Source organism: Brienomyrus brachyistius, chromosome 18, assembly GCF_023856365.1.
Source record: "Brienomyrus brachyistius isolate T26 chromosome 18, BBRACH_0.4, whole genome shotgun sequence".
Lineage (NCBI taxonomy): Eukaryota > Metazoa > Chordata > Actinopteri > Osteoglossiformes > Mormyridae > Brienomyrus > Brienomyrus brachyistius.
The window spans coordinates 6,316,990-6,342,407 of record NC_064550.1 but is presented as its reverse complement, the minus strand read 5'-3'; the positions used below and the strand labels follow the sequence as shown (position 1 = coordinate 6,342,407).

General features: G+C 51.9%; 59 non-coding genes across 59 annotated transcripts; 31 read left to right on the top strand and 28 right to left on the bottom strand.

Annotated features, from left to right (window-relative positions):
• Window positions 1-136: 136 nt before the first annotated feature.
• trnae-cuc (transfer RNA glutamic acid (anticodon CUC)) lies at window positions 137-208 on the bottom strand. Its single transcript has one exon. It is a non-coding gene; the product is annotated as a tRNA-Glu (tRNA).
• Window positions 209-459: 251 nt separating this feature from the next.
• trnac-gca (transfer RNA cysteine (anticodon GCA)) lies at window positions 460-531 on the top strand. Its single transcript has one exon. It is a non-coding gene; the product is annotated as a tRNA-Cys (tRNA).
• Window positions 532-1,091: 560 nt separating this feature from the next.
• On the bottom strand, window positions 1,092-1,165 carry trnan-guu (transfer RNA asparagine (anticodon GUU)). The gene has a single exon. It is a non-coding gene; the product is annotated as a tRNA-Asn (tRNA).
• A 113-nt stretch (window positions 1,166-1,278) lies between these two features.
• Window positions 1,279-1,351, top strand: trnak-cuu (transfer RNA lysine (anticodon CUU)). Its single transcript has one exon. It is a non-coding gene; the product is annotated as a tRNA-Lys (tRNA).
• A 722-nt stretch (window positions 1,352-2,073) lies between these two features.
• Window positions 2,074-2,145, top strand: trnac-gca (transfer RNA cysteine (anticodon GCA)). Its single transcript has one exon. It is a non-coding gene; the product is annotated as a tRNA-Cys (tRNA).
• A 560-nt stretch (window positions 2,146-2,705) lies between these two features.
• On the bottom strand, window positions 2,706-2,779 carry trnan-guu (transfer RNA asparagine (anticodon GUU)). The gene has a single exon. It is a non-coding gene; the product is annotated as a tRNA-Asn (tRNA).
• A 113-nt stretch (window positions 2,780-2,892) lies between these two features.
• trnak-cuu (transfer RNA lysine (anticodon CUU)) lies at window positions 2,893-2,965 on the top strand. Its single transcript has one exon. It is a non-coding gene; the product is annotated as a tRNA-Lys (tRNA).
• Window positions 2,966-3,364: 399 nt separating this feature from the next.
• trnae-cuc (transfer RNA glutamic acid (anticodon CUC)) lies at window positions 3,365-3,436 on the bottom strand. Its single transcript has one exon. It is a non-coding gene; the product is annotated as a tRNA-Glu (tRNA).
• A 251-nt stretch (window positions 3,437-3,687) lies between these two features.
• On the top strand, window positions 3,688-3,759 carry trnac-gca (transfer RNA cysteine (anticodon GCA)). Its single transcript has one exon. It is a non-coding gene; the product is annotated as a tRNA-Cys (tRNA).
• Window positions 3,760-4,319: 560 nt separating this feature from the next.
• On the bottom strand, window positions 4,320-4,393 carry trnan-guu (transfer RNA asparagine (anticodon GUU)). Its single transcript has one exon. It is a non-coding gene; the product is annotated as a tRNA-Asn (tRNA).
• A 113-nt stretch (window positions 4,394-4,506) lies between these two features.
• On the top strand, window positions 4,507-4,579 carry trnak-cuu (transfer RNA lysine (anticodon CUU)). Its single transcript has one exon. It is a non-coding gene; the product is annotated as a tRNA-Lys (tRNA).
• Window positions 4,580-4,978: 399 nt separating this feature from the next.
• trnae-cuc (transfer RNA glutamic acid (anticodon CUC)) lies at window positions 4,979-5,050 on the bottom strand. Its single transcript has one exon. It is a non-coding gene; the product is annotated as a tRNA-Glu (tRNA).
• Window positions 5,051-5,301: 251 nt separating this feature from the next.
• trnac-gca (transfer RNA cysteine (anticodon GCA)) lies at window positions 5,302-5,373 on the top strand. The gene has a single exon. It is a non-coding gene; the product is annotated as a tRNA-Cys (tRNA).
• A 560-nt stretch (window positions 5,374-5,933) lies between these two features.
• On the bottom strand, window positions 5,934-6,007 carry trnan-guu (transfer RNA asparagine (anticodon GUU)). The gene has a single exon. It is a non-coding gene; the product is annotated as a tRNA-Asn (tRNA).
• Window positions 6,008-6,120: 113 nt separating this feature from the next.
• Window positions 6,121-6,193, top strand: trnak-cuu (transfer RNA lysine (anticodon CUU)). The gene has a single exon. It is a non-coding gene; the product is annotated as a tRNA-Lys (tRNA).
• A 399-nt stretch (window positions 6,194-6,592) lies between these two features.
• On the bottom strand, window positions 6,593-6,664 carry trnae-cuc (transfer RNA glutamic acid (anticodon CUC)). The gene has a single exon. It is a non-coding gene; the product is annotated as a tRNA-Glu (tRNA).
• A 251-nt stretch (window positions 6,665-6,915) lies between these two features.
• trnac-gca (transfer RNA cysteine (anticodon GCA)) lies at window positions 6,916-6,987 on the top strand. Its single transcript has one exon. It is a non-coding gene; the product is annotated as a tRNA-Cys (tRNA).
• Window positions 6,988-7,547: 560 nt separating this feature from the next.
• On the bottom strand, window positions 7,548-7,621 carry trnan-guu (transfer RNA asparagine (anticodon GUU)). Its single transcript has one exon. It is a non-coding gene; the product is annotated as a tRNA-Asn (tRNA).
• A 113-nt stretch (window positions 7,622-7,734) lies between these two features.
• trnak-cuu (transfer RNA lysine (anticodon CUU)) lies at window positions 7,735-7,807 on the top strand. The gene has a single exon. It is a non-coding gene; the product is annotated as a tRNA-Lys (tRNA).
• A 713-nt stretch (window positions 7,808-8,520) lies between these two features.
• On the top strand, window positions 8,521-8,592 carry trnac-gca (transfer RNA cysteine (anticodon GCA)). Its single transcript has one exon. It is a non-coding gene; the product is annotated as a tRNA-Cys (tRNA).
• Window positions 8,593-9,152: 560 nt separating this feature from the next.
• On the bottom strand, window positions 9,153-9,226 carry trnan-guu (transfer RNA asparagine (anticodon GUU)). The gene has a single exon. It is a non-coding gene; the product is annotated as a tRNA-Asn (tRNA).
• A 113-nt stretch (window positions 9,227-9,339) lies between these two features.
• On the top strand, window positions 9,340-9,412 carry trnak-cuu (transfer RNA lysine (anticodon CUU)). Its single transcript has one exon. It is a non-coding gene; the product is annotated as a tRNA-Lys (tRNA).
• Window positions 9,413-9,809: 397 nt separating this feature from the next.
• trnae-cuc (transfer RNA glutamic acid (anticodon CUC)) lies at window positions 9,810-9,881 on the bottom strand. Its single transcript has one exon. It is a non-coding gene; the product is annotated as a tRNA-Glu (tRNA).
• Window positions 9,882-10,132: 251 nt separating this feature from the next.
• Window positions 10,133-10,204, top strand: trnac-gca (transfer RNA cysteine (anticodon GCA)). The gene has a single exon. It is a non-coding gene; the product is annotated as a tRNA-Cys (tRNA).
• Window positions 10,205-10,763: 559 nt separating this feature from the next.
• Window positions 10,764-10,837, bottom strand: trnan-guu (transfer RNA asparagine (anticodon GUU)). Its single transcript has one exon. It is a non-coding gene; the product is annotated as a tRNA-Asn (tRNA).
• Window positions 10,838-10,950: 113 nt separating this feature from the next.
• Window positions 10,951-11,023, top strand: trnak-cuu (transfer RNA lysine (anticodon CUU)). Its single transcript has one exon. It is a non-coding gene; the product is annotated as a tRNA-Lys (tRNA).
• Window positions 11,024-11,743: 720 nt separating this feature from the next.
• trnac-gca (transfer RNA cysteine (anticodon GCA)) lies at window positions 11,744-11,815 on the top strand. The gene has a single exon. It is a non-coding gene; the product is annotated as a tRNA-Cys (tRNA).
• Window positions 11,816-12,374: 559 nt separating this feature from the next.
• On the bottom strand, window positions 12,375-12,448 carry trnan-guu (transfer RNA asparagine (anticodon GUU)). Its single transcript has one exon. It is a non-coding gene; the product is annotated as a tRNA-Asn (tRNA).
• Window positions 12,449-12,561: 113 nt separating this feature from the next.
• trnak-cuu (transfer RNA lysine (anticodon CUU)) lies at window positions 12,562-12,634 on the top strand. Its single transcript has one exon. It is a non-coding gene; the product is annotated as a tRNA-Lys (tRNA).
• Window positions 12,635-13,038: 404 nt separating this feature from the next.
• Window positions 13,039-13,110, bottom strand: trnae-cuc (transfer RNA glutamic acid (anticodon CUC)). Its single transcript has one exon. It is a non-coding gene; the product is annotated as a tRNA-Glu (tRNA).
• Window positions 13,111-13,361: 251 nt separating this feature from the next.
• trnac-gca (transfer RNA cysteine (anticodon GCA)) lies at window positions 13,362-13,433 on the top strand. Its single transcript has one exon. It is a non-coding gene; the product is annotated as a tRNA-Cys (tRNA).
• A 559-nt stretch (window positions 13,434-13,992) lies between these two features.
• trnan-guu (transfer RNA asparagine (anticodon GUU)) lies at window positions 13,993-14,066 on the bottom strand. Its single transcript has one exon. It is a non-coding gene; the product is annotated as a tRNA-Asn (tRNA).
• Window positions 14,067-14,179: 113 nt separating this feature from the next.
• trnak-cuu (transfer RNA lysine (anticodon CUU)) lies at window positions 14,180-14,252 on the top strand. The gene has a single exon. It is a non-coding gene; the product is annotated as a tRNA-Lys (tRNA).
• Window positions 14,253-14,652: 400 nt separating this feature from the next.
• On the bottom strand, window positions 14,653-14,724 carry trnae-cuc (transfer RNA glutamic acid (anticodon CUC)). The gene has a single exon. It is a non-coding gene; the product is annotated as a tRNA-Glu (tRNA).
• Window positions 14,725-14,974: 250 nt separating this feature from the next.
• On the top strand, window positions 14,975-15,046 carry trnac-gca (transfer RNA cysteine (anticodon GCA)). Its single transcript has one exon. It is a non-coding gene; the product is annotated as a tRNA-Cys (tRNA).
• Window positions 15,047-15,605: 559 nt separating this feature from the next.
• Window positions 15,606-15,679, bottom strand: trnan-guu (transfer RNA asparagine (anticodon GUU)). Its single transcript has one exon. It is a non-coding gene; the product is annotated as a tRNA-Asn (tRNA).
• Window positions 15,680-15,792: 113 nt separating this feature from the next.
• On the top strand, window positions 15,793-15,865 carry trnak-cuu (transfer RNA lysine (anticodon CUU)). The gene has a single exon. It is a non-coding gene; the product is annotated as a tRNA-Lys (tRNA).
• Window positions 15,866-16,260: 395 nt separating this feature from the next.
• trnae-cuc (transfer RNA glutamic acid (anticodon CUC)) lies at window positions 16,261-16,332 on the bottom strand. Its single transcript has one exon. It is a non-coding gene; the product is annotated as a tRNA-Glu (tRNA).
• A 251-nt stretch (window positions 16,333-16,583) lies between these two features.
• Window positions 16,584-16,655, top strand: trnac-gca (transfer RNA cysteine (anticodon GCA)). Its single transcript has one exon. It is a non-coding gene; the product is annotated as a tRNA-Cys (tRNA).
• Window positions 16,656-17,215: 560 nt separating this feature from the next.
• On the bottom strand, window positions 17,216-17,289 carry trnan-guu (transfer RNA asparagine (anticodon GUU)). The gene has a single exon. It is a non-coding gene; the product is annotated as a tRNA-Asn (tRNA).
• Window positions 17,290-17,402: 113 nt separating this feature from the next.
• trnak-cuu (transfer RNA lysine (anticodon CUU)) lies at window positions 17,403-17,475 on the top strand. Its single transcript has one exon. It is a non-coding gene; the product is annotated as a tRNA-Lys (tRNA).
• A 721-nt stretch (window positions 17,476-18,196) lies between these two features.
• On the top strand, window positions 18,197-18,268 carry trnac-gca (transfer RNA cysteine (anticodon GCA)). Its single transcript has one exon. It is a non-coding gene; the product is annotated as a tRNA-Cys (tRNA).
• Window positions 18,269-18,828: 560 nt separating this feature from the next.
• trnan-guu (transfer RNA asparagine (anticodon GUU)) lies at window positions 18,829-18,902 on the bottom strand. The gene has a single exon. It is a non-coding gene; the product is annotated as a tRNA-Asn (tRNA).
• A 113-nt stretch (window positions 18,903-19,015) lies between these two features.
• Window positions 19,016-19,088, top strand: trnak-cuu (transfer RNA lysine (anticodon CUU)). The gene has a single exon. It is a non-coding gene; the product is annotated as a tRNA-Lys (tRNA).
• A 397-nt stretch (window positions 19,089-19,485) lies between these two features.
• Window positions 19,486-19,557, bottom strand: trnae-cuc (transfer RNA glutamic acid (anticodon CUC)). Its single transcript has one exon. It is a non-coding gene; the product is annotated as a tRNA-Glu (tRNA).
• A 251-nt stretch (window positions 19,558-19,808) lies between these two features.
• Window positions 19,809-19,880, top strand: trnac-gca (transfer RNA cysteine (anticodon GCA)). Its single transcript has one exon. It is a non-coding gene; the product is annotated as a tRNA-Cys (tRNA).
• Window positions 19,881-20,439: 559 nt separating this feature from the next.
• Window positions 20,440-20,513, bottom strand: trnan-guu (transfer RNA asparagine (anticodon GUU)). Its single transcript has one exon. It is a non-coding gene; the product is annotated as a tRNA-Asn (tRNA).
• Window positions 20,514-20,626: 113 nt separating this feature from the next.
• Window positions 20,627-20,699, top strand: trnak-cuu (transfer RNA lysine (anticodon CUU)). Its single transcript has one exon. It is a non-coding gene; the product is annotated as a tRNA-Lys (tRNA).
• A 397-nt stretch (window positions 20,700-21,096) lies between these two features.
• Window positions 21,097-21,168, bottom strand: trnae-cuc (transfer RNA glutamic acid (anticodon CUC)). Its single transcript has one exon. It is a non-coding gene; the product is annotated as a tRNA-Glu (tRNA).
• Window positions 21,169-21,419: 251 nt separating this feature from the next.
• Window positions 21,420-21,491, top strand: trnac-gca (transfer RNA cysteine (anticodon GCA)). The gene has a single exon. It is a non-coding gene; the product is annotated as a tRNA-Cys (tRNA).
• A 559-nt stretch (window positions 21,492-22,050) lies between these two features.
• On the bottom strand, window positions 22,051-22,124 carry trnan-guu (transfer RNA asparagine (anticodon GUU)). Its single transcript has one exon. It is a non-coding gene; the product is annotated as a tRNA-Asn (tRNA).
• A 113-nt stretch (window positions 22,125-22,237) lies between these two features.
• On the top strand, window positions 22,238-22,310 carry trnak-cuu (transfer RNA lysine (anticodon CUU)). The gene has a single exon. It is a non-coding gene; the product is annotated as a tRNA-Lys (tRNA).
• Window positions 22,311-22,714: 404 nt separating this feature from the next.
• On the bottom strand, window positions 22,715-22,786 carry trnae-cuc (transfer RNA glutamic acid (anticodon CUC)). The gene has a single exon. It is a non-coding gene; the product is annotated as a tRNA-Glu (tRNA).
• A 251-nt stretch (window positions 22,787-23,037) lies between these two features.
• trnac-gca (transfer RNA cysteine (anticodon GCA)) lies at window positions 23,038-23,109 on the top strand. The gene has a single exon. It is a non-coding gene; the product is annotated as a tRNA-Cys (tRNA).
• Window positions 23,110-23,668: 559 nt separating this feature from the next.
• On the bottom strand, window positions 23,669-23,742 carry trnan-guu (transfer RNA asparagine (anticodon GUU)). Its single transcript has one exon. It is a non-coding gene; the product is annotated as a tRNA-Asn (tRNA).
• Window positions 23,743-23,855: 113 nt separating this feature from the next.
• Window positions 23,856-23,928, top strand: trnak-cuu (transfer RNA lysine (anticodon CUU)). The gene has a single exon. It is a non-coding gene; the product is annotated as a tRNA-Lys (tRNA).
• A 400-nt stretch (window positions 23,929-24,328) lies between these two features.
• trnae-cuc (transfer RNA glutamic acid (anticodon CUC)) lies at window positions 24,329-24,400 on the bottom strand. The gene has a single exon. It is a non-coding gene; the product is annotated as a tRNA-Glu (tRNA).
• A 250-nt stretch (window positions 24,401-24,650) lies between these two features.
• Window positions 24,651-24,722, top strand: trnac-gca (transfer RNA cysteine (anticodon GCA)). The gene has a single exon. It is a non-coding gene; the product is annotated as a tRNA-Cys (tRNA).
• A 559-nt stretch (window positions 24,723-25,281) lies between these two features.
• On the bottom strand, window positions 25,282-25,355 carry trnan-guu (transfer RNA asparagine (anticodon GUU)). The gene has a single exon. It is a non-coding gene; the product is annotated as a tRNA-Asn (tRNA).
• Between the last annotated feature and the right edge of the window lie 63 nt (window positions 25,356-25,418).

The window sequence follows — 25,418 nt, the reverse complement described above, 5'->3', positions numbered from 1 at the left end:
CGACTGCACTGGGAATGCTGTGAGGGCCTCGTTCAGGTCCCGGAAGTCAGAAGCTGGCCGTAAGGGTCACAATGGGAAGTGCAGGGAGAGACAAGAAAAAAAAAAAAAAAAAAGAAGCCCAGAAAGACCCCCGGACTTCCCTGACCGGGAATCGAACCCGGGCCGTGGCGGTGAGAGCGCCAAATCCTGACCACTAGACCACCAGGGATCCCCCATGACACTGCTTTGCGCCCTGTCATACAGAAATACTCACAGGTGCCCCTTCAGGTCAGACCTGGCAAAGCCTTCCGTCTTCAGGGCACATTTCGCCTATGTGCCGTACAGCACTGCCCTGTGTCTTAAAGGAGAAGTCGCTTTTTTTTTCATGACTGGGTTACAGCTTAATGCTGCATAAAGAGTAGCCACAGAGTGTGTCAAAGTGGCTTGTGTTTCCACCTCATCTCCTTTGCTCTGCCTGCGGGGGGTATAGCTCAGTGGTAGAGCATTTGACTGCAGATCAAGAGGTCCTAGGTTCAAATCCTGGTGCCCCCTGCGCTGGTTCTCCTGAGTGCCATTCAGGCTGTGCTTCTTGCTGCCAGTATGGCGTTCCTTGCTGGTCCCCTTTGCTTGATGTGAGTGCTGGCAACGTGAAAGAGTGCCAGAGTCTTCCCCCCCCAGCACGGTGCACCAAAAGGTGCTACTGGGGACCCATCCGGCGCTATGAAATCTCCCCTCGACGTGCTACACCCCAACTACGACACGCCCGGAAAGCATTCCGTCTGCGATGCTGTAGAAGTGCATGGCGCTGCGTTTTTTGTGCCATGTATACCACACGCAAATTTGTTGTTGTTTTAGCAGTTTTGGCGCAAGAGTGTTTTTTCCCAGAGACAAAGAAAGAAGAAAGACAAAGTATTTTAGTGCAAAATTGTTTTAGTTGATTCACAGCGATATTCTTTTTTTGAGAGGCAAACTATAAAGAAAGCAAAGAGACTAACAAGTCTGGTAAAACTCTGATATTGCATGCTAGGATAATAGAGAAATAATGCAACGCACCATAAAGGGAGACTGATGGAGAGATCATCCGCTTCAAGTCAGAGAGGAAAAAGAGAGCACGTCCCCGGGTGGGTTTGAACCACCAACCTCTCGGTTAACAGCCGAGCGCGCTAACCGATTGCGCCACGGAGACAGCGAGTACATGAGCACAGCTGTGCTTTATGGGGTTCGGAGTCAGAAGGCACTTCGCAGAGAAGAACCGGTTCAGAAAGTTGCCGGTCCAGAAGCCCCGACATCTGTGTGTTGGCCCGGCTAGCTCAGTCGGTAGAGCATGAGACTCTTAATCTCAGGGTCGTGAGTTCGAGCCCCACGCTGGGCGCTGTCTTCTTGGCGCTTAGAAGCCCATCGCCCTCCGAGACGTGAACATGAAGAGTCACGCCGTCAATAAAACTTGATCGTGACTCACTCTGCCTTCTTGTGAGAGGCCAGATAGGACCCGTGGCCTGCGTGGTGAATGCGCTGTGTTCTCCCATGCAAGTGGATGTCCGTGCTGGATGTCGTGCAGCTCACTTGAAAATGCCCTGCTGCTCATTATATTGGCCAGGAGTGAAAAACAGAAGGGTGAGAAGGTAGCTGAGGGCGCGACTGCACTGGGAATGCTGTGAGGGCCTCGTTCAGGTCCCGGAAGTCAGAAGCTGGCCGTAAGGGTCACAATGGGAAGTGCAGGGAGAGACAAAAAAAAAAAAAAAAAAAAAGAAGCCCAGAAAGACCCCCGGACTTCCCTGACCAGGAATCGAACCCGGGCCGTGGCGGTGAGAGCGCCAAATCCTGACCACTAGACCACCAGGGATCCCCCATGACAGTGCTTTGCGCCCTGTCATACAGAAATACTCACAGGTGCCCCTTCAGGTCAGACCTGGCAAAGCCTTCCGTCTTCAGGGCACATTTCGCCTATGTGCCGTACAGCACTGCCCTGTGTCTTAAAGGAGAAGTCGCTTTTTTTTTCATGACTGGGTTACAGCTTAATGCTGCATAAAGAGTAGCCACAGAGTGTGTCAAAGTGGCTTGTGTTTCCACCTCATCTCCTTTGCTCTACCTGCGGGGGGTATAGCTCAGGGGTAGAGCATTTGACTGCAGATCAAGAGGTCCTAGGTTCAAATCCTGGTGCCCCCTGCGTTGGTTCTCCTGAGTGCCATTCAGGCTGTGCTTCTTGCTGCCAGTATGGCGTTCCTTGCTGGTCCCCTTTGCTTGATGTGAGTGCTGGCAACGTGAAAGAGTGCCAGAGTCTTCCCCCCCCAGCACGGTGCACCAAAAGGTGCTACTGGGGACCCATCCGGCGCTATGAAATCTCCCCTCGACGTGCTACACCCCAGCTACGACACGCCCGGAAAGCATTCCGTCTGCGATGCTGTAGAAGTGCATGGCGCTGCGTTTTTTGTGCCATGTATACCACACGCAAATTTGTTGTTGTTTTAGCAGTTTTGGCGCAAGAGTGTTTTTTCCCAGAGACAAAGAAAGAAGAAAGACAAAGTATTTTAGTGCAAAATTGTTTTAGTTGATTCACAGCGATATTCTTTTTTTGAGAGGCAAACTATAAAGAAAGCAAAGAGACTAACAAGTCTGGTAAAACTCTGATATTGCATGCTAGGATAATAGAGAAATAATGCAACGCACCATAAAGGGAGACTGATGGAGAGATCATCCGCTTCAAGTCAGAGAGGAAAAAGAGAGCACGTCCCCGGGTGGGTTTGAACCACCAACCTCTCGGTTAACAGCCGAGCGCGCTAACCGATTGCGCCACGGAGACAGCGAGTACATGAGCACAGCTGTGCTTTATGGGGTTCGGAGTCAGAAGGCACTTCGCAGAGAAGAACCGGTTCAGAAAGTTGCCGGTCCAGAAGCCCCGACATCTGTGTGTTGGCCCGGCTAGCTCAGTCGGTAGAGCATGAGACTCTTAATCTCAGGGTCGTGGGTTCGAGCCCCACGCTGGGCGCTGTCTTCTTGGCGCTTAGAAGCCCATCGCCCTCCGAGACGTGAACATGAAGAGTCACGCCGTCAATAAAACTTGATCGTGACTCACTCTGCCTTCTTGTGAGAGGCCAGATAGGACCCGTGGCCTGCGTGGTGAATGCGCTGTGTTCTCCCATGCAAGTGGATGTCCGTGCTGGCTGTCGTGCAGCTCACTTGAAAATGCCCTGCTGCTCATTATATTGGCCAGGAGTGAAAAACAGAAGGGGGAGAAGGTAGCTGAGGGCGCGACTGCACTGGGAATGCTGTGAGGGCCTCGTTCAGGTCCCGGAAGTCAGAAGCTGGCCGTAAGGGTCACAATGGGAAGTGCAGGGAGAGACAAGAAAAAAAAAAAAAAAAAAGAAGCCCAGAAAGACCCCCGGACTTCCCTGACCGGGAATCGAACCCGGGCCGTGGCGGTGAGAGCGCCAAATCCTGACCACTAGACCACCAGGGATCCCCCATGACACTGCTTTGCGCCCTGTCATACAGAAATACTCACAGGTGCCCCTTCAGGTCAGACCTGGCAAAGCCTTCCGTCTTCAGGGCACATTTCGCCTATGTGCCGTACAGCACTGCCCTGTGTCTTAAAGGAGAAGTCGCTTTTTTTTTCATGACTGGGTTACAGCTTAATGCTGCATAAAGAGTAGCCACAGAGTGTGTCAAAGTGGCTTGTGTTTCCACCTCATCTCCTTTGCTCTGCCTGCGGGGGGTATAGCTCAGTGGTAGAGCATTTGACTGCAGATCAAGAGGTCCTAGGTTCAAATCCTGGTGCCCCCTGCGCTGGTTCTCCTGAGTGCCATTCAGGCTGTGCTTCTTGCTGCCAGTATGGCGTTCCTTGCTGGTCCCCTTTGCTTGATGTGAGTGCTGGCAACGTGAAAGAGTGCCAGAGTCTTCCCCCCCCAGCACGGTGCACCAAAAGGTGCTACTGGGGACCCATCCGGCGCTATGAAATCTCCCCTCGACGTGCTACACCCCAGCTACGACACGCCCGGAAAGCATTCCGTCTGCGATGCTGTAGAAGTGCATGGCGCTGCTTTTTTTGTGCCATGTATACCACACGCAAATTTGTTGTTGTTTTAGCAGTTTTGGCGCAAGAGTGTTTTTTCCCAGAGACAAAGAAAGAAGAAAGACAAAGTATTTTAGTGCAAAATTGTTTTAGTTGATTCACAGCGATATTCTTTTTTTGAGAGGCAAACTATAAAGAAAGCAAAGAGACTAACAAGTCTGGTAAAACTCTGATATTGCATGCTAGGATAATAGAGAAATAATGCAACGCACCATAAAGGGAGACTGATGGAGAGATCATCCGCTTCAAGTCAGAGAGGAAAAAGAGAGCACGTCCCCGGGTGGGTTTGAACCACCAACCTCTCGGTTAACAGCCGAGCGCGCTAACCGATTGCGCCACGGAGACAGCGAGTACATGAGCACAGCTGTGCTTTATGGGGTTCGGAGTCAGAAGGCACTTCGCAGAGAAGAACCGGTTCAGAAAGTTGCCGGTCCAGAAGCCCCGACATCTGTGTGTTGGCCCGGCTAGCTCAGTCGGTAGAGCATGAGACTCTTAATCTCAGGGTCGTGGGTTCGAGCCCCACGCTGGGCGCTGTCTTCTTGGCGCTTAGAAGCCCATCGCCCTCCGAGACGTGAACATGAAGAGTCACGCCGTCAATAAAACTTGATCGTGACTCACTCTGCCTTCTTGTGAGAGGCCAGATAGGACCCGTGGCCTGCGTGGTGAATGCGCTGTGTTCTCCCATGCAAGTGGATGTCCGTGCTGGCTGTCGTGCAGCTCACTTGAAAATGCCCTGCTGCTCATTATATTGGCCAGGAGTGAAAAACAGAAGGGGGAGAAGGTAGCTGAGGGCGCGACTGCACTGGGAATGCTGTGAGGGCCTCGTTCAGGTCCCGGAAGTCAGAAGCTGGCCGTAAGGGTCACAATGGGAAGTGCAGGGAGAGACAAGAAAAAAAAAAAAAAAAAAGAAGCCCAGAAAGACCCCCGGACTTCCCTGACCGGGAATCGAACCCGGGCCGTGGCGGTGAGAGCGCCAAATCCTGACCACTAGACCACCAGGGATCCCCCATGACACTGCTTTGCGCCCTGTCATACAGAAATACTCACAGGTGCCCCTTCAGGTCAGACCTGGCAAAGCCTTCCGTCTTCAGGGCACATTTCGCCTATGTGCCGTACAGCACTGCCCTGTGTCTTAAAGGAGAAGTCGCTTTTTTTTTCATGACTGGGTTACAGCTTAATGCTGCATAAAGAGTAGCCACAGAGTGTGTCAAAGTGGCTTGTGTTTCCACCTCATCTCCTTTGCTCTGCCTGCGGGGGGTATAGCTCAGTGGTAGAGCATTTGACTGCAGATCAAGAGGTCCTAGGTTCAAATCCTGGTGCCCCCTGCGCTGGTTCTCCTGAGTGCCATTCAGGCTGTGCTTCTTGCTGCCAGTATGGCGTTCCTTGCTGGTCCCCTTTGCTTGATGTGAGTGCTGGCAACGTGAAAGAGTGCCAGAGTCTTCCCCCCCCAGCACGGTGCACCAAAAGGTGCTACTGGGGACCCATCTGGCGCTATGAAATCTCCCCTCGACGTGCTACACCCCAGCTACGACACGCCCGGAAAGCATTCCGTCTGCGATGCTGTAGAAGTGCATGGCGCTGCTTTTTTTGTGCCATGTATACCACACGCAAATTTGTTGTTGTTTTAGCAGTTTTGGCGCAAGAGTGTTTTTTCCCAGAGACAAAGAAAGAAGAAAGACAAAGTATTTTAGTGCAAAATTGTTTTAGTTGATTCACAGCGATATTCTTTTTTTGAGAGGCAAACTATAAAGAAAGCAAAGAGACTAACAAGTCTGGTAAAACTCTGATATTGCATGCTAGGATAATAGAGAAATAATGCAACGCACCATAAAGGGAGACTGATGGAGAGATCATCCGCTTCAAGTCAGAGAGGAAAAAGAGAGCACGTCCCCGGGTGGGTTTGAACCACCAACCTCTCGGTTAACAGCCGAGCGCGCTAACCGATTGCGCCACGGAGACAGCGAGTACATGAGCACAGCTGTGCTTTATGGGGTTCGGAGTCAGAAGGCACTTCGCAGAGAAGAACCGGTTCAGAAAGTTGCCGGTCCAGAAGCCCCGACATCTGTGTGTTGGCCCGGCTAGCTCAGTCGGTAGAGCATGAGACTCTTAATCTCAGGGTCGTGGGTTCGAGCCCCACGCTGGGCGCTGTCTTCTTGGCGCTTAGAAGCCCATCGCCCTCCGAGACGTGAACATGAAGAGTCACGCCGTCAATAAAACTTGATCGTGACTCACTCTGCCTTCTTGTGAGAGGCCAGATAGGACCCGTGGCCTGCGTGGTGAATGCGCTGTGTTCTCCCATGCAAGTGGATGTCCGTGCTGGATGTCGTGCAGCTCACTTGAAAATGCCCTGCTGCTCATTATATTGGCCAGGAGTGAAAAACAGAAGGGTGAGAAGGTAGCTGAGGGCGCGACTGCACTGGGAATGCTGTGAGGGCCTCGTTCAGGTCCCGGAAGTCAGAAGCTGGCCGTAAGGGTCACAATGGGAAGTGCAGGGAGAGACAAAAAAAAAAAAAAAAAAAAAGAAGCCCAGAAAGACCCCCGGACTTCCCTGACCGGGAATCGAACCCGGGCCGTGGCGGTGAGAGCGCCAAATCCTGACCACTAGACCACCAGGGATCCCCCATGACAGTGCTTTGCGCCCTGTCATACAGAAATACTCACAGGTGCCCCTTCAGGTCAGACCTGGCAAAGCCTTCCGTCTTCAGGGCACATTTCGCCTATGTGCCGTACAGCACTGCCCTGTGTCTTAAAGGAGAAGTCGCTTTTTTTTTCATGACTGGGTTACAGCTTAATGCTGCATAAAGAGTAGCCACAGAGTGTGTCAAAGTGGCTTGTGTTTCCACCTCATCTCCTTTGCTCTACCTGCGGGGGGTATAGCTCAGGGGTAGAGCATTTGACTGCAGATCAAGAGGTCCTAGGTTCAAATCCTGGTGCCCCCTGCGTTGGTTCTCCTGAGTGCCATTCAGGCTGTGCTTCTTGCTGCCAGTATGGCGTTCCTTGCTGGTCCCCTTTGCTTGATGTGAGTGCTGGCAACGTGAAAGAGTGCCAGAGTCTTCCCCCCCCAGCACGGTGCACCAAAAGGTGCTACTGGGGACCCATCCGGCGCTATGAAATCTCCCCTCGACGTGCTACACCCCAGCTACGACACGCCCGGAAAGCATTCCGTCTGCGATGCTGTAGAAGTGCATGGCGCTGCGTTTTTTGTGCCATGTATACCACACGCAAATTTGTTGTTGTTTTAGCAGTTTTGGCGCAAGAGTGTTTTTTCCCAGAGACAAAGAAAGAAGAAAGACAAAGTATTTTAGTGCAAAATTGTTTTAGTTGATTCACAGCGATATTCTTTTTTTGAGAGGCAAACTATAAAGAAAGCAAAGAGACTAACAAGTCTGGTAAAACTCTGATATTGCATGCTAGGATAATAGAGAAATAATGCAACGCACCATAAAGGGAGACTGATGGAGAGATCATCCGCTTCAAGTCAGAGAGGAAAAAGAGAGCACGTCCCCGGGTGGGTTTGAACCACCAACCTCTCGGTTAACAGCCGAGCGCGCTAACCGATTGCGCCACGGAGACAGCGAGTACATGAGCACAGCTGTGCTTTATGGGGTTCGGAGTCAGAAGGCACTTCGCAGAGAAGAACCGGTTCAGAAAGTTGCCGGTCCAGAAGCCCCGACATCTGTGTGTTGGCCCGGCTAGCTCAGTCGGTAGAGCATGAGACTCTTAATCTCAGGGTCGTGGGTTCGAGCCCCACGCTGGGCGCTGTCTTCTTGGCGCTTAGAAGCCCATCGCCCTCCGAGACGTGAACATGAAGAGTCACGCCGTCAATAAAACTTGATCGTGACTCACTCTGCCTTCTTGTGAGAGGCCAGATAGGACCCGTGGCCTGCGTGGTGAATGCGCTGTGTTCTCCCATGCAAGTGGATGTCCGTGCTGGCTGTCGTGCAGCTCACTTGAAAATGCCCTGCTGCTCATTATATTGGCCAGGAGTGAAAAACAGAAGGGGGAGAAGGTAGCTGAGGGCGCGACTGCACTGGGAATGCTGTGAGGGCCTCGTTCAGGTCCCGGAAGTCAGAAGCTGGCCGTAAGGGTCACAATGGGAAGTGCAGGGAGAGACAAAAAAAAAAAAGAAGCCCAGAAAGACCCCCGGACTTCCCTGACCGGGAATCGAACCCGGGCCGTGGCGGTGAGAGCGCCAAATCCTGACCACTAGACCACCAGAGATCCCCCATGACAGTGCTTTGCGCCCTGTCATACAGAAATACTCACAGGTGCCCCTTCAGGTCAGACCTGGCAAAGCCTTCCGTCTTCAGGGCACATTTCGCCTATGTGCCGTACAGCACTGCCCTGTGTCTTAAAGGAGAAGTCGCTTTTTTTTTCATGACTGGGTTACAGCTTAATGCTGCATAAAGAGTAGCCACAGAGTGTGTCAAAGTGGCTTGTGTTTCCACCTCATCTCCTTTGCTCTGCCTGCGGGGGGTATAGCTCAGTGGTAGAGCATTTGACTGCAGATCAAGAGGTCCTAGGTTCAAATCCTGGTGCCCCCTGCGCTGGTTCTCCTGAGTGCCATTCAGGCTGTGCTTCTTGCTGCCAGTATGGCGTTCCTTGCTGGTCCCCTTTGCTTGATGTGAGTGCTGGCAACGTGAAAGAGTGCCAGAGTCTTCCCCCCCCAGCACGGTGCACCAAAAGGTGCTACTGGGGACCCATCCGGCGCTATGAAATCTCCCCTCGACGTGCTACACCCCAGCTACGACACGCCCGGAAAGCATTCCGTCTGCGATGCTGTAGAAGTGCATGGCGCTGCGTTTTTTGTGCCATGTATACCACACGCAAATTTGTTGTTGTTTTAGCAGTTTTGGCGCAAGAGTGTTTTTTCCCAGAGACAAAGAAAGAAGAAAGACAAAGTATTTTAGTGCAAAATTGTTTTAGTTGATTCACAGCGATATTCTTTTTTTGAGAGGCAAACTATAAAGAAAGCAAAGAGACTAACAAGTCTGGTAAAACTCTGATATTGCATGCTAGGATAATAGAGAAATAATGCAACGCACCATAAAGGGAGACTGATGGAGAGATCATCCGCTTCAAGTCAGAGAGGAAAAAGAGAGCACGTCCCCGGGTGGGTTTGAACCACCAACCTCTCGGTTAACAGCCGAGCGCGCTAACCGATTGCGCCACGGAGACAGCGAGTACATGAGCACAGCTGTGCTTTATGGGGTTCGGAGTCAGAAGGCACTTCGCAGAGAAGAACCGGTTCAGAAAGTTGCCGGTCCAGAAGCCCCGACATCTGTGTGTTGGCCCGGCTAGCTCAGTCGGTAGAGCATGAGACTCTTAATCTCAGGGTCGTGGGTTCGAGCCCCACGCTGGGCGCTGTCTTCTTGGCGCTTAGAAGCCCATCGCCCTCCGAGACGTGAACATGAAGAGTCACGCCGTCAATAAAACTTGATCGTGACTCACTCTGCCTTCTTGTGAGAGGCCAGATAGGACCCGTGGCCTGCGTGGTGAATGCGCTGTGTTCTCCCATGCAAGTGGATGTCCGTGCTGGCTGTCGTGCAGCTCACTTGAAAATGCCCTGCTGCTCATTATATTGGCCAGGAGTGAAAAACAGAAGGGTGAGAAGGTAGCTGAGGGCGCGACTGCACTGGGAATGCTGTGAGGGCCTCGTTCAGGTCCCGGAAGTCAGAAGCTGGCCGTAAGGGTCACAATGGGAAGTGCAGGGAGAGACAAAAAAAAAAAAAAAAAAAGAAGCCCAGAAAGACCCCCGGACTTCCCTGACCGGGAATCGAACCCGGGCCGTGGCGGTGAGAGCGCCAAATCCTGACCACTAGACCACCAGGGATCCCCCATGACAGTGCTTTGCGCCCTGTCATACAGAAATACTCACAGGTGCCCCTTCAGGTCAGACCTGGCAAAGCCTTCCGTCTTCAGGGCACATTTCGCCTATGTGCCGTACAGCACTGCCCTGTGTCTTAAAGGAGAAGTCGCTTTTTTTTTCATGACTGGGTTACAGCTTAATGCTGCATAAAGAGTAGCCACAGAGTGTGTCAAAGTGGCTTGTGTTTCCACCTCATCTCCTTTGCTCTGCCTGCGGGGGGTATAGCTCAGTGGTAGAGCATTTGACTGCAGATCAAGAGGTCCTAGGTTCAAATCCTGGTGCCCCCTGCGCTGGTTCTCCTGAGTGCCATTCAGGCTGTGCTTCTTGCTGCCAGTATGGCGTTCCTTGCTGGTCCCCTTTGCTTGATGTGAGTGCTGGCAACGTGAAAGAGTGCCAGAGTCTTCCGCCCCAGCACGGTGCACCAAAAGGTGCTACTGGGGACCCATCCGGCGCTATGAAATCTCCCCTCGACGTGCTACACCCCAGCTACGACACGCCCGGAAAGCATTCCGTCTGCGATGCTGTAGAAGTGCATGGCGCTGCGTTTTTTGTGCCATGTATACCACACGCAAATTTGTTGTTGTTTTAGCAGTTTTGGCGCAAGAGTGTTTTTTCCCAGAGACAAAGAAAGAAGAAAGACAAAGTATTTTAGTGCAAAATTGTTTTAGTTGATTCACAGCGATATTCTTTTTTCGAGAGGCAAACTATAAAGAAAGCAAAGAGACTAACAAGTCTGGTAAAACTCTGATATTGCATGCTAGGATAATAGAGAAATAATGCAACGCACCATAAAGGGAGACTGATGGAGAGATCATCCGCTTCAAGTCAGAGAGGAAAAAGAGAGCACGTCCCCGGGTGGGTTTGAACCACCAACCTCTCGGTTAACAGCCGAGCGCGCTAACCGATTGCGCCACGGAGACAGCGAGTACATGAGCACAGCTGTGCTTTATGGGCTTCGGAGTCAGAAGGCACTTCGCAGAGAAGAACCGGTTCAGAAAGTTGCCGGTCCAGAAGCCCCGACATCTGTGTGTTGGCCCGGCTAGCTCAGTCGGTAGAGCATGAGACTCTTAATCTCAGGGTCGTGGGTTCGAGCCCCACGCTGGGCGCTGTCTTCTTGGCGCTTAGAAGCCCATCGCCCTCCGAGACGTGAACATGAAGAGTCACGCCGTCAATAAAACTTGATCGTGACTCACTCTGCCTTCTTGTGAGAGGCCAGATAGGACCCGTGGCCTGCGTGGTGAATGCGCTGTGTTCTCCCATGCAAGTGGATGTCCGTGCTGTCGTGCAGCTCACTTGAAAATGCCCTGCTGCTCATTATATTGGCCAGGAGTGAAAAACAGAAGGGTGAGAAGGTAGCTGAGGGCGCGACTGCACTGGGAATGCTGTGAGGGCCTCGTTCAGGTCCCGGAAGTCAGAAGCTGGCCGTAAGGGTCACAATGGGAAGTGCAGGGAGAGACAAAAAAAAAAAAAAAAAAAAAAAGAAGCCCAGAAAGACCCCCGGACTTCCCTGACCGGGAATCGAACCCGGGCCGTGGCGGTGAGAGTGCCAAATCCTGACCACTAGACCACCAGGGATTCCCCATGACAGTGCTTTGCGCCCTGTCATACAGAAATACTCACAGGTGCCCCTTCAGGTCAGACCTGGCAAAGCCTTCCGTCTTCAGGGCACATTTCGCCTATGTGCCGTACAGCACTGCCCTGTGTCTTAAAGGAGAAGTCGCTTTTTTTTTCATGACTGGGTTACAGCTTAATGCTGCATAAAGAGTAGCCACAGAGTGTGTCAAAGTGGCTTGTGTTTCCACCTCATCTCCTTTGCTCTGCCTACGGGGGGTATAGCTCAGTGGTAGAGCATTTGACTGCAGATCAAGAGGTCCTAGGTTCAAATCCTGGTGCCCCCTGCGCTGGTTCTCCTGAGTGCCATTCAGGCTGTGCTTCTTGCTGCCAGTATGGCGTTCCTTGCTGGTCCCCTTTGCTTGATGTGAGTGCTGGCAACGTGAAAGAGTCCCAGAGTCTTCCCCCCCAGCACGGTGCACCAAAAGGTGCTACTGGGGACCCATCCGGCGCTATGAAATCTCCCCTCGACGTGCTACACCCCAGCTACGACACGCCCGGAAAGCATTCCGTCTGCGATGCTGTAGAAGTGCATGGCGCTGCGTTTTTTGTGCCATGTATACCACACGCAAATTTGTTGTTGTTTTAGCAGTTTTGGCGCAAGAGTGTTTTTTCCCAGAGACAAAGAAAGAAGAAAGACAAAGTATTTTAGTGCAAAATTGTTTTAGTTGATTCACAGCGATATTCTTTTTTCGAGAGGCAAACTATAAAGAAAGCAAAGAGACTAACAAGTCTGGTAAAACTCTGATATTGCATGCTAGGATAATAGAGAAATAATGCAACGCACCATAAAGGGAGACTGATGGAGAGATCATCCGCTTCAAGTCAGAGAGGAAAAAGAGAGCACGTCCCCGGGTGGGTTTGAACCACCAACCTCTCGGTTAACAGCCGAGCGCGCTAACCGATTGCGCCACGGAGACAGCGAGTACATGAGCACAGCTGTGCTTTATGGGCTTCGGAGTCAGAAGGCACTTCGCAGAGAAGAACCGGTTCAGAAAGTTGCCGGTCCAGAAGCCCCGACATCTGTGTGTTGGCCCGGCTAGCTCAGTCGGTAGAGCATGAGACTCTTAATCTCAGGGTCGTGGGTTCGAGCCCCACGCTGGGCGCTGTCTTCTTGGCGCTTAGAAGCCCATCGCCCTCCGAGACGTGAACATGAAGAGTCACGCCGTCAATAAAACTTGATCGTGACTCACTCTGCCTTCTTGTGAGAGGCCAGATAGGACCCGTGGCCTGCGTGGTGAATGCGCTGTGTTCTCCCATGCAAGTGGATGTCCGTGCTGGCTGTCGTGCAGCTCACTTGAAAATGCCCTGCTGCTCATTATATTGGCCAGGAGTGAAAAACAGAAGGGTGAGAAGGTAGCTGAGGGCGCGACTGCACTGGGAATGCTGTGAGGGCCTCGTTCAGGTCCCGGAAGTCAGAAGCTGGCCGTAAGGGTCACAATGGGAAGTGCAGGGAGAGACAAAAAAAAAAAAAAAAAAAAAAAAAAGAAGCCCAGAAAGACCCCCGGACTTCCCTGACCGGGAATCGAACCCGGGCCGTGGCGGTGAGAGCGCCAAATCCTGACCACTAGACCACCAGGGATCCCCCATGACAGTGCTTTGCGCCCTGTCATACAGAAATACTCACAGGTGCCCCTTCAGGTCAGACCTGGCAAAGCCTTCCGTCTTCAGGGCACATTTCGCCTATGTGCCGTACAGCACTGCCCTGTGTCTTAAAGGAGAAGTCGCTTTTTTTTTCATGACTGGGTTACAGCTTAATGCTGCATAAAGAGTAGCCACAGAGTGTGTCAAAGTGGCTTGTGTTTCCACCTCATCTCCTTTGCTCTGCCTGCGGGGGGTATAGCTCAGTGGTAGAGCATTTGACTGCAGATCAAGAGGTCCTAGGTTCAAATCCTGGTGCCCCCTGCGCTGGTTCTCCTGAGTGCCATTCAGGCTGTGCTTCTTGCTGCCAGTATGGCGTTCCTTGCTGGTCCCCTTTGCTTGATGTGAGTGCTGGCAACGTGAAAGAGTGCCAGAGTCTTCCCCCCCAGCACGGTGCACCAAAAGGTGCTACTGGGGACCCATCCGGCGCTATGAAATCTCCCCTCGACGTGCTACACCCCAGCTACGACACGCCCGGAAAGCATTCCGTCTGCGATGCTGTAGAAGTGCATGGCGCTGCGTTTTTTGTGCCATGTATACCACACGCAAATTTGTTGTTGTTTTAGCAGTTTTGGCGCAAGAGTGTTTTTTCCCAGAGACAAAGAAAGAAGAAAGACAAAGTATTTTAGTGCAAAATTGTTTTAGTTGATTCACAGCGATATTCTTTTTTCGAGAGGCAAACTATAAAGAAAGCAAAGAGACTAACAAGTCTGGTAAAACTCTGATATTGCATGCTAGGATAATAGAGAAATAATGCAACGCACCATAAAGGGAGACTGATGGAGAGATCATCCGCTTCAAGTCAGAGAGGAAAAAGAGAGCACGTCCCCGGGTGGGTTTGAACCACCAACCTCTCGGTTAACAGCCGAGCGCGCTAACCGATTGCGCCACGGAGACAGCGAGTACATGAGCACAGCTGTGCTTTATGGGCTTCGGAGTCAGAAGGCACTTCGCAGAGAAGAACCGGTTCAGAAAGTTGCCGGTCCAGAAGCCCCGACATCTGTGTGTTGGCCCGGCTAGCTCAGTCGGTAGAGCATGAGACTCTTAATCTCAGGGTCGTGGGTTCGAGCCCCACGCTGGGCGCTGTCTTCTTGGCGCTTAGAAGCCCATCGCCTCCGAGACGTGAACATGAAGAGTCACGCCGTCAATAAAACTTGATCGTGACTCACTCTGCCTTCTTGTGAGAGGCCAGATAGGACCCGTGGCCTGCGTGGTGAATGCGCTGTGTTCTCCCATGCAAGTGGATGTCCGTGCTGTCGTGCAGCTCACTTGAAAATGCCCTGCTGCTCATTATATTGGCCAGGAGTGAAAAACAGAAGGGTGAGAAGGTAGCTGAGGGCGCGACTGCACTGGGAATGCTGTGAGGGCCTCGTTCAGGTCCCGGAAGTCAGAAGCTGGCCGTAAGGGTCACAATGGGAAGTGCAGGGAGAGATCAAAAAAAAAAAAAAAAAAAAAAAAAAGAAGCCCAGAAAGACCCCCGGACTTCCCTGACCGGGAATCGAACCCGGGCCGTGGCGGTGAGAGCGCCAAATCCTGACCACTAGACCACCAGGGATCCCCCATGACAGTGCTTTGCGCCCTGTCATACAGAAATACTCACAGGTGCCCCTTCAGGTCAGACCTGGCAAAGCCTTCCGTCTTCAGGGCACATTTCGCCTATGTGCCGTACAGCACTGCCCTGTGTCTTAAAGGAGAAGTCGCTTTTTTTTTCATGACTGGGTTACAGCTTAATGCTGCATAAAGAGTAGCCACAGAGTGTGTCAAAGTGGCTTGTGTTTCCACCTCATCTCCTTTGCTCTGCCTGCGGGGGTATAGCTCAGTGGTAGAGCATTTGACTGCAGATCAAGAGGTCCTAGGTTCAAATCCTGGTGCCCCCTGCGCTGGTTCTCCTGAGTGCCGTTCAGGCTGTGCTTCTTGCTGCCAGTATGGCGTTCCTTGCTGGTCCCCTTTGCTTGATGTGAGTGCTGGCAACGTGAAAGAGTGCCAGAGTCTTCCCCCCCAGCACGGTGCACCAAAAGGTGCTACTGGGGACCCATCCGGCGCTATGAAATCTCCCCTCGACGTGCTACACCCCAGCTACGACACGCCCGGAAAGCATTCCGTCTGCGATGCTGTAGAAGTGCATGGCGCTGCGTTTTTTGTGCCATGTATACCACACGCAAATTTGTTGTTGTTTTAGCAGTTTTGGCGCAAGAGTGTTTTTTCCCAGAGACAAAGAAAGAAGAAAGACAAAGTATTTTAGTGCAAAATTGTTTTAGTTGATTCACAGCGATATTCTTTTTTTGAGAGGCAAACTATAAAGAAAGCAAAGAGACTAACAAGTCTGGTAAAACTCTGATATTGCATGCTAGGATAATAGAGAAATAGTGCAACGCACCATAAAGGGAGACTGATGGAGAGATCATCCGCTTCAAGTCAGAGAGGAAAAAGAGAGCACGTCCCCGGGTGGGTTTGAACCACCAACCTCTCGGTTAACAGCCGAGCGCGCTAACCGATTGCGCCACGGAGACAGCGAGTACATGAGCACAGCTGTGCTTTATGGGGTTCGGAGTCAGAAGGCACTTCGCAGAGAAGAACCGGTTCAGAAAGTTGCCGGTCCAGAAGCCCCGACATCTGTGTGTTGGCCCGGCTAGCTCAGTCGGTAGAGCATGAGACTCTTAATCTCAGGGTCGTGGGTTCGAGCCCCACGCTGGGCGCTGTCTTCTTGACGCTTAGAAGCCCATCGCCCTCCGAGACGTGAACATGAAGAGTCACGCCGTCAATAAAACTTGATCGTGACTCACTCTGCCTTCTTGTGAGAGGCCAGATAGGACCCGTGGCCTGCGTGGTGAATGCGCTGTGTTCTCCCATGCAAGTGGATGTCCGTGCTGTCGTGCAGCTCACTTGAAAATGCCCTGCTGCTCATTATATTGGCCAGGAGTGAAAAACAGAAGGGTGAGAAGGTAGCTGAGGGCGCGACTGCACTGGGAATGCTGTGAGGGCCTCGTTCAGGTCCCGGAAGTCAGAAGCTGGCCGTAAGGGTCACAATGGGAAGTGCAGGGAGAGACAAAAAAAAAAAAAAAAAAAAAGAAGCCCAGAAAGACCCCCGGACTTCCCTGACCGGGAATCGAACCCGGGCCGTGGCGGTGAGAGCGCCAAATCCTGACCACTAGACCACCAGGGATCCCCCATGACAGTGCTTTGCGCCCTGTCATACAGAAATACTCACAGGTGCCCCTTCAGGTCAGACCTGGCAAAGCCTTCCGTCTTCAGGGCACATTTCGCCTATGTGCCGTACAGCACTGCCCTGTGTCTTAAAGGAGAAGTCGCTTTTTTTTTCATGACTGGGTTACAGCTTAATGCTGCATAAAGAGTAGCCACAGAGTGTGTCAAAGTGGCTTGTGTTTCCACCTCATCTCCTTTGCTCTACCTGCGGGGGGTATAGCTCAGGGGTAGAGCATTTGACTGCAGATCAAGAGGTCCTAGGTTCAAATCCTGGTGCCCCCTGCGTTGGTTCTCCTGAGTGCCATTCAGGCTGTGCTTCTTGCTGCCAGTATGGCGTTCCTTGCTGGTCCCCTTTGCTTGATGTGAGTGCTGGCAACGTGAAAGAGTGCCAGAGTCTTCCCCCCCCAGCACGGTGCACCAAAAGGTGCTACTGGGGACCCATCCGGCGCTATGAAATCTCCCCTCGACGTGCTACACCCCAGCTACGACACGCCCGGAAAGCATTCCGTCTGCGATGCTGTAGAAGTGCATGGCGCTGCGTTTTTTGTGCCATGTATACCACACGCAAATTTGTTGTTGTTTTAGCAGTTTTGGCGCAAGAGTGTTTTTTCCCAGAGACAAAGAAAGAAGAAAGACAAAGTATTTTAGTGCAAAATTGTTTTAGTTGATTCACAGCGATATTCTTTTTTTGAGAGGCAAACTATAAAGAAAGCAAAGAGACTAACAAGTCTGGTAAAACTCTGATATTGCATGCTAGGATAATAGAGAAATAATGCAACGCACCATAAAGGGAGACTGATGGAGAGATCATCCGCTTCAAGTCAGAGAGGAAAAAGAGAGCACGTCCCCGGGTGGGTTTGAACCACCAACCTCTCGGTTAACAGCCGAGCGCGCTAACCGATTGCGCCACGGAGACAGCGAGTACATGAGCACAGCTGTGCTTTATGGGGTTCGGAGTCAGAAGGCACTTCGCAGAGAAGAACCGGTTCAGAAAGTTGCCGGTCCAGAAGCCCCGACATCTGTGTGTTGGCCCGGCTAGCTCAGTCGGTAGAGCATGAGACTCTTAATCTCAGGGTCGTGGGTTCGAGCCCCACGCTGGGCGCTGTCTTCTTGGCGCTTAGAAGCCCATCGCCCTCCGAGACGTGAACATGAAGAGTCACGCCGTCAATAAAACTTGATCGTGACTCACTCTGCCTTCTTGTGAGAGGCCAGATAGGACCCGTGGCCTGCGTGGTGAATGCGCTGTGTTCTCCCATGCAAGTGGATGTCCGTGCTGGCTGTCGTGCAGCTCACTTGAAAATGCCCTGCTGCTCATTATATTGGCCAGGAGTGAAAAACAGAAGGGGGAGAAGGTAGCTGAGGGCGCGACTGCACTGGGAATGCTGTGAGGGCCTCGTTCAGGTCCCGGAAGTCAGAAGCTGGCCGTAAGGGTCACAATGGGAAGTGCAGGGAGAGACAAAAAAAAAAAAAAAAAAAAGAAGCCCAGAAAGACCCCCGGACTTCCCTGACCGGGAATCGAACCCGGGCCGTGGCGGTGAGAGCGCCAAATCCTGACCACTAGACCACCAGAGATCCCCCATGACAGTGCTTTGCGCCCTGTCATACAGAAATACTCACAGGTGCCCCTTCAGGTCAGACCTGGCAAAGCCTTCCGTCTTCAGGGCACATTTCGCCTATGTGCCGTACAGCACTGCCCTGTGTCTTAAAGGAGAAGTCGCTTTTTTTTTCATGACTGGGTTACAGCTTAATGCTGCATAAAGAGTAGCCACAGAGTGTGTCAAAGTGGCTTGTGTTTCCACCTCATCTCCTTTGCTCTGCCTGCGGGGGGTATAGCTCAGTGGTAGAGCATTTGACTGCAGATCAAGAGGTCCTAGGTTCAAATCCTGGTGCCCCCTGCGCTGGTTCTCCTGAGTGCCATTCAGGCTGTGCTTCTTGCTGCCAGTATGGCGTTCCTTGCTGGTCCCCTTTGCTTGATGTGAGTGCTGGCAACGTGAAAGAGTGCCAGAGTCTTCCCCCCCCAGCACGGTGCACCAAAAGGTGCTACTGGGGACCCATCCGGCGCTATGAAATCTCCCCTCGACGTGCTACACCCCAGCTACGACACGCCCGGAAAGCATTCCGTCTGCGATGCTGTAGAAGTGCATGGCGCTGCGTTTTTTGTGCCATGTATACCACACGCAAATTTGTTGTTGTTTTAGCAGTTTTGGCGCAAGAGTGTTTTTTCCCAGAGACAAAGAAAGAAGAAAGACAAAGTATTTTAGTGCAAAATTGTTTTAGTTGATTCACAGCGATATTCTTTTTTTGAGAGGCAAACTATAAAGAAAGCAAAGAGACTAACAAGTCTGGTAAAACTCTGATATTGCATGCTAGGATAATAGAGAAATAATGCAACGCACCATAAAGGGAGACTGATGGAGAGATCATCCGCTTCAAGTCAGAGAGGAAAAAGAGAGCACGTCCCCGGGTGGGTTTGAACCACCAACCTCTCGGTTAACAGCCGAGCGCGCTAACCGATTGCGCCACGGAGACAGCGAGTACATGAGCACAGCTGTGCTTTATGGGGTTCGGAGTCAGAAGGCACTTCGCAGAGAAGAACCGGTTCAGAAAGTTGCCGGTCCAGAAGCCCCGACATCTGTGTGTTGGCCCGGCTAGCTCAGTCGGTAGAGCATGAGACTCTTAATCTCAGGGTCGTGGGTTCGAGCCCCACGCTGGGCGCTGTCTTCTTGGCGCTTAGAAGCCCATCGCCCTCCGAGACGTGAACATGAAGAGTCACGCCGTCAATAAAACTTGATCGTGACTCACTCTGCCTTCTTGTGAGAGGCCAGATAGGACCCGTGGCCTGCGTGGTGAATGCGCTGTGTTCTCCCATGCAAGTGGATGTCCGTGCTGGCTGTCGTGCAGCTCACTTGAAAATGCCCTGCTGCTCATTATATTGGCCAGGAGTGAAAAACAGAAGGGTGAGAAGGTAGCTGAGGGCGCGACTGCACTGGGAATGCTGTGAGGGCCTCGTTCAGGTCCCGGAAGTCAGAAGCTGGCCGTAAGGGTCACAATGGGAAGTGCAGGGAGAGACAAAAAAAAAAAAAAAAAAAGAAGCCCAGAAAGACCCCCGGACTTCCCTGACCGGGAATCGAACCCGGGCCGTGGCGGTGAGAGCGCCAAATCCTGACCACTAGACCACCAGGGATCCCCCATGACAGTGCTTTGCGCCCTGTCATACAGAAATACTCACAGGTGCCCCTTCAGGTCAGACCTGGCAAAGCCTTCCGTCTTCAGGGCACATTTCGCCTATGTGCCGTACAGCACTGCCCTGTGTCTTAAAGGAGAAGTCGCTTTTTTTTTCATGACTGGGTTACAGCTTAATGCTGCATAAAGAGTAGCCACAGAGTGTGTCAAAGTGGCTTGTGTTTCCACCTCATCTCCTTTGCTCTGCCTGCGGGGGGTATAGCTCAGTGGTAGAGCATTTGACTGCAGATCAAGAGGTCCTAGGTTCAAATCCTGGTGCCCCCTGCGCTGGTTCTCCTGAGTGCCATTCAGGCTGTGCTTCTTGCTGCCAGTATGGCGTTCCTTGCTGGTCCCCTTTGCTTGATGTGAGTGCTGGCAACGTGAAAGAGTGCCAGAGTCTTCCGCCCCAGCACGGTGCACCAAAAGGTGCTACTGGGGACCCATCCGGCGCTATGAAATCTCCCCTCGACGTGCTACACCCCAGCTACGACACGCCCGGAAAGCATTCCGTCTGCGATGCTGTAGAAGTGCATGGCGCTGCGTTTTTTGTGCCATGTATACCACACGCAAATTTGTTGTTGTTTTAGCAGTTTTGGCGCAAGAGTGTTTTTTCCCAGAGACAAAGAAAGAAGAAAGACAAAGTATTTTAGTGCAAAATTGTTTTAGTTGATTCACAGCGATATTCTTTTTTCGAGAGGCAAACTATAAAGAAAGCAAAGAGACTAACAAGTCTGGTAAAACTCTGATATTGCATGCTAGGATAATAGAGAAATAATGCAACGCACCATAAAGGGAGACTGATGGAGAGATCATCCGCTTCAAGTCAGAGAGGAAAAAGAGAGCACGTCCCCGGGTGGGTTTGAACCACCAACCTCTCGGTTAACAGCCGAGCGCGCTAACCGATTGCGCCACGGAGACAGCGAGTACATGAGCACAGCTGTGCTTTATGGGCTTCGGAGTCAGAAGGCACTTCGCAGAGAAGAACCGGTTCAGAAAGTTGCCGGTCCAGAAGCCCCGACATCTGTGTGTTGGCCCGGCTAGCTCAGTCGGTAGAGCATGAGACTCTTAATCTCAGGGTCGTGGGTTCGAGCCCCACGCTGGGCGCTGTCTTCTTGGCGCTTAGAAGCCCATCGCCCTCCGAGACGTGAACATGAAGAGTCACGCCGTCAATAAAACTTGATCGTGACTCACTCTGCCTTCTTGTGAGAGGCCAGATAGGACCCGTGGCCTGCGTGGTGAATGCGCTGTGTTCTCCCATGCAAGTGGATGTCCGTGCTGTCGTGCAGCTCACTTGAAAATGCCCTGCTGCTCATTATATTGGCCAGGAGTGAAAAACAGAAGGGTGAGAAGGTAGCTGAGGGCGCGACTGCACTGGGAATGCTGTGAGGGCCTCGTTCAGGTCCCGGAAGTCAGAAGCTGGCCGTAAGGGTCACAATGGGAAGTGCAGGGAGAGACAAAAAAAAAAAAAAAAAAAAAAAGAAGCCCAGAAAGACCCCCGGACTTCCCTGACCGGGAATCGAACCCGGGCCGTGGCGGTGAGAGCGCCAAATCCTGACCACTAGACCACCAGGGATTCCCCATGACAGTGCTTTGCGCCCTGTCATACAGAAATACTCACAGGTGCCCCTTCAGGTCAGACCTGGCAAAGCCTTCCGTCTTCAGGGCACATTTCGCCTATGTGCCGTACAGCACTGCCCTGTGTCTTAAAGGAGAAGTCGCTTTTTTTTTCATGACTGGGTTACAGCTTAATGCTGCATAAAGAGTAGCCACAGAGTGTGTCAAAGTGGCTTGTGTTTCCACCTCATCTCCTTTGCTCTGCCTACGGGGGGTATAGCTCAGTGGTAGAGCATTTGACTGCAGATCAAGAGGTCCTAGGTTCAAATCCTGGTGCCCCCTGCGCTGGTTCTCCTGAGTGCCATTCAGGCTGTGCTTCTTGCTGCCAGTATGGCGTTCCTTGCTGGTCCCCTTTGCTTGATGTGAGTGCTGGCAACGTGAAAGAGTGCCAGAGTCTTCCCCCCCAGCACGGTGCACCAAAAGGTGCTACTGGGGACCCATCCGGCGCTATGAAATCTCCCCTCGACGTGCTACACCCCAGCTACGACACGCCCGGAAAGCATTCCGTCTGCGATGCTGTAGAAGTGCATGGCGCTGCGTTTTTTGTGCCATGTATACCACACGCAAATTTGTTGTTGTTTTAGCAGTTTTGGCGCAAGAGTGTTTTTTCCCAGAGACAAAGAAAGAAGAAAGACAAAGTATTTTAGTGCAAAATTGTTTTAGTTGATTCACAGCGATATTCTTTTTTCGAGAGGCAAACTATAAAGAAAGCAAAGAGACTAACAAGTCTGGTAAAACTCTGATATTGCATGCTAGGATAATAGAGAAATAATGCAACGCACCATAAAGGGAGACTGATGGAGAGATCATCCGCTTCAAGTCAGAGAGGAAAAAGAGAGCACGTCCCCGGGTGGGTTTGAACCACCAACCTCTCGGTTAACAGCCGAGCGCGCTAACCGATTGCGCCACGGAGACAGCGAGTACATGAGCACAGCTGTGCTTTATGGGCTTCGGAGTCAGAAGGCACTTCGCAGAGAAGAACCGGTTCAGAAAGTTGCCGGTCCAGAAGCCCCGACATCTGTGTGTTGGCCCGGCTAGCTCAGTCGGTAGAGCATGAGACTCTTAATCTCAGGGTCGTGGGTTCGAGCCCCACGCTGGGCGCTGTCTTCTTGGCGCTTAGAAGCCCATCGCCCTCCGAGACGTGAACATGAAGAGTCACGCCGTCAATAAAACTTGATCGTGACTCACTCTGCCTTCTTGTGAGAGGCCAGATAGGACCCGTGGCCTGCGTGGTGAATGCGCTGTGTTCTCCCATGCAAGTGGATGTCCGTGCTGGCTGTCGTGCAGCTCACTTGAAAATGCCCTGCTGCTCATTATATTGGCCAGGAGTGAAAAACAGAAGGGTGAGAAGGTAGCTGAGGGCGCGACTGCACTGGGAATGCTGTGAGGGCCTCGTTCAGGTCCCGGAAGTCAGAAGCTGGCCGTAAGGGTCACAATGGGAAGTGCAGGGAGAGACAAAAAAAAAAAAAAAAAAAAAAAAAAGAAGCCCAGAAAGACCCCCGGACTTCCCTGACCGGGAATCGAACCCGGGCCGTGGCGGTGAGAGCGCCAAATCCTGACCACTAGACCACCAGGGATCCCCCATGACAGTGCTTTGCGCCCTGTCATACAGAAATACTCACAGGTGCCCCTTCAGGTCAGACCTGGCAAAGCCTTCCGTCTTCAGGGCACATTTCGCCTATGTGCCGTACAGCACTGCCCTGTGTCTTAAAGGAGAAGTCGCTTTTTTTTTCATGACTGGGTTACAGCTTAATGCTGCATAAAGAGTAGCCACAGAGTGTGTCAAAGTGGCTTGTGTTTCCACCTCATCTCCTTTGCTCTGCCTGCGGGGGGTATAGCTCAGTGGTAGAGCATTTGACTGCAGATCAAGAGGTCCTAGGTTCAAATCCTGGTGCCCCCTGCGCTGGTTCTCCTGAGTGCCATTCAGGCTGTGCTTCTTGCTGCCAGTATGGCGTTCCTTGCTGGTCCCCTTTGCTTGATGTGAGTGCTGGCAACGTGAAAGAGTGCCAGAGTCTTCCCCCCCAGCACGGTGCACCAAAAGGTGCTACTGGGGACCCATCCGGCGCTATGAAATCTCCCCTCGACGTGCTACACCCCAGCTACGACACGCCCGGAAAGCATTCCGTCTGCGATGCTGTAGAAGTGCATGGCGCTGCGTTTTTTGTGCCATGTATACCACACGCAAATTTGTTGTTGTTTTAGCAGTTTTGGCGCAAGAGTGTTTTTTCCCAGAGACAAAGAAAGAAGAAAGACAAAGTATTTTAGTGCAAAATTGTTTTAGTTGATTCACAGCGATATTCTTTTTTCGAGAGGCAAACTATAAAGAAAGCAAAGAGACTAACAAGTCTGGTAAAACTCTGATATTGCATGCTAGGATAATAGAGAAATAATGCAACGCACCATAAAGGGAGACTGATGGAGAGATCATCCGCTTCAAGTCAGAGAGGAAAAAGAGAGCACGTCCCCGGGTGGGTTTGAACCACCAACCTCTCGGTTAACAGCCGAGCGCGCTAACCGATTGCGCCACGGAGACAGCGAGTACATGAGCACAGCTGTGCTTTATGGGCTTCGGAGTCAGAAGGCACTTCGCAGAGAAGAACCGGTTCAGAAAGTTGCCGGTCCAGAAGCCCCGACATCTGTGTGTTGGCCCGGCTAGCTCAGTCGGTAGAGCATGAGACTCTTAATCTCAGGGTCGTGGGTTCGAGCCCCACGCTGGGCGCTGTCTTCTTGGCGCTTAGAAGCCCATCGCCCTCCGAGACGTGAACATGAAGAGTCACGCCGTCAATAAAACTTGATCGTGACTCACTCTGCCTTCTTGTGAGAGGCCAGATAGGACCCGTGGCCTGCGTGGTGAATGCGCTGTGTTCTCCCATGCAAGTGGATGTCCGTGCTGTCGTGCAGCTCACTTGAAAATGCCCTGCTGCTCATTATATTGGCCAGGAGTGAAAAACAGAAGGGTGAGAAGGTAGCTGAGGGCGCGACTGCACTGGGAATGCTGTGAGGGCCTCGTTCAGGTCCCGGAAGTCAGAAGCTGGCCGTAAGGGTCACAATGGGAAGTGCAGGGAGAGATCAAAAAAAAAAAAAAAAAAAAAAAAAGAAGCCCAGAAAGACCCCCGGACTTCCCTGACCGGGAATCGAACCCGGGCCGTGGCGGTGAGAGCGCCAAATCCTGACCACTAGACCACCAGGGATCCCCCATGACAGTGCTTTGCGCCCTGTCATACAGAAATACTCACAGGTGCCCCTTCAGGTCAGACCTGGCAAAGCCTTCCGTCTTCAGGGCACATTTCGCCTATGTGCCGTACAGCACTGCCCTGTGTCTTAAAGGAGAAGTCGCTTTTTTTTTCATGACTGGGTTACAGCTTAATGCTGCATAAAGAGTAGCCACAGAGTGTGTCAAAGTGGCTTGTGTTTCCACCTCATCTCCTTTGCTCTGCCTGCGGGGGTATAGCTCAGTGGTAGAGCATTTGACTGCAGATCAAGAGGTCCTAGGTTCAAATCCTGGTGCCCCCTGCGCTGGTTCTCCTGAGTGCCGTTCAGGCTGTGCTTCTTGCTGCCAGTATGGCGTTCCTTGCTGGTCCCCTTTGCTTGATGTGAGTGCTGGCAACGTGAAAGAGTGCCAGAGTCTTCCCCCCCAGCACGGTGCACCAAAAGGTGCTACTGGGGACCCATCCGGCGCTATGAAATCTCCCCTCGACGTGCTACACCCCAGCTACGACACGCCCGGAAAGCATTCCGTCTGCGATGCTGTAGAAGTGCATGGCGCTGCGTTTTTTGTGCCATGTATACCACACGCAAATTTGTTGTTGTTTTAGCAGTTTTGGCGCAAGAGTGTTTTTTCCCAGAGACAAAGAAAGAAGAAAGACAAAGTATTTTAGTGCAAAATTGTTTTAGTTGATTCACAGCGATATTCTTTTTTTGAGAGGCAAACTATAAAGAAAGCAAAGAGACTAACAAGTCTGGTAAAACTCTGATATTGCATGCTAGGATAATAGAGAAATAGTGCAACGCACCATAAAGGGAGACTGATGGAGAGATCATCCGCTTCAAGTCAGAGAGGAAAAAGAGAGCACGTCCCCGGGTGGGTTTGAACCACCAACCTCTCGGTTAACAGCCGAGCGCGCTAACCGATTGCGCCACGGAGACAGCGAGTACATGAGCACAGCTGTGCTTTATGGGGTTCGGAGTCAGAAGGCACTTCGCAGAGAA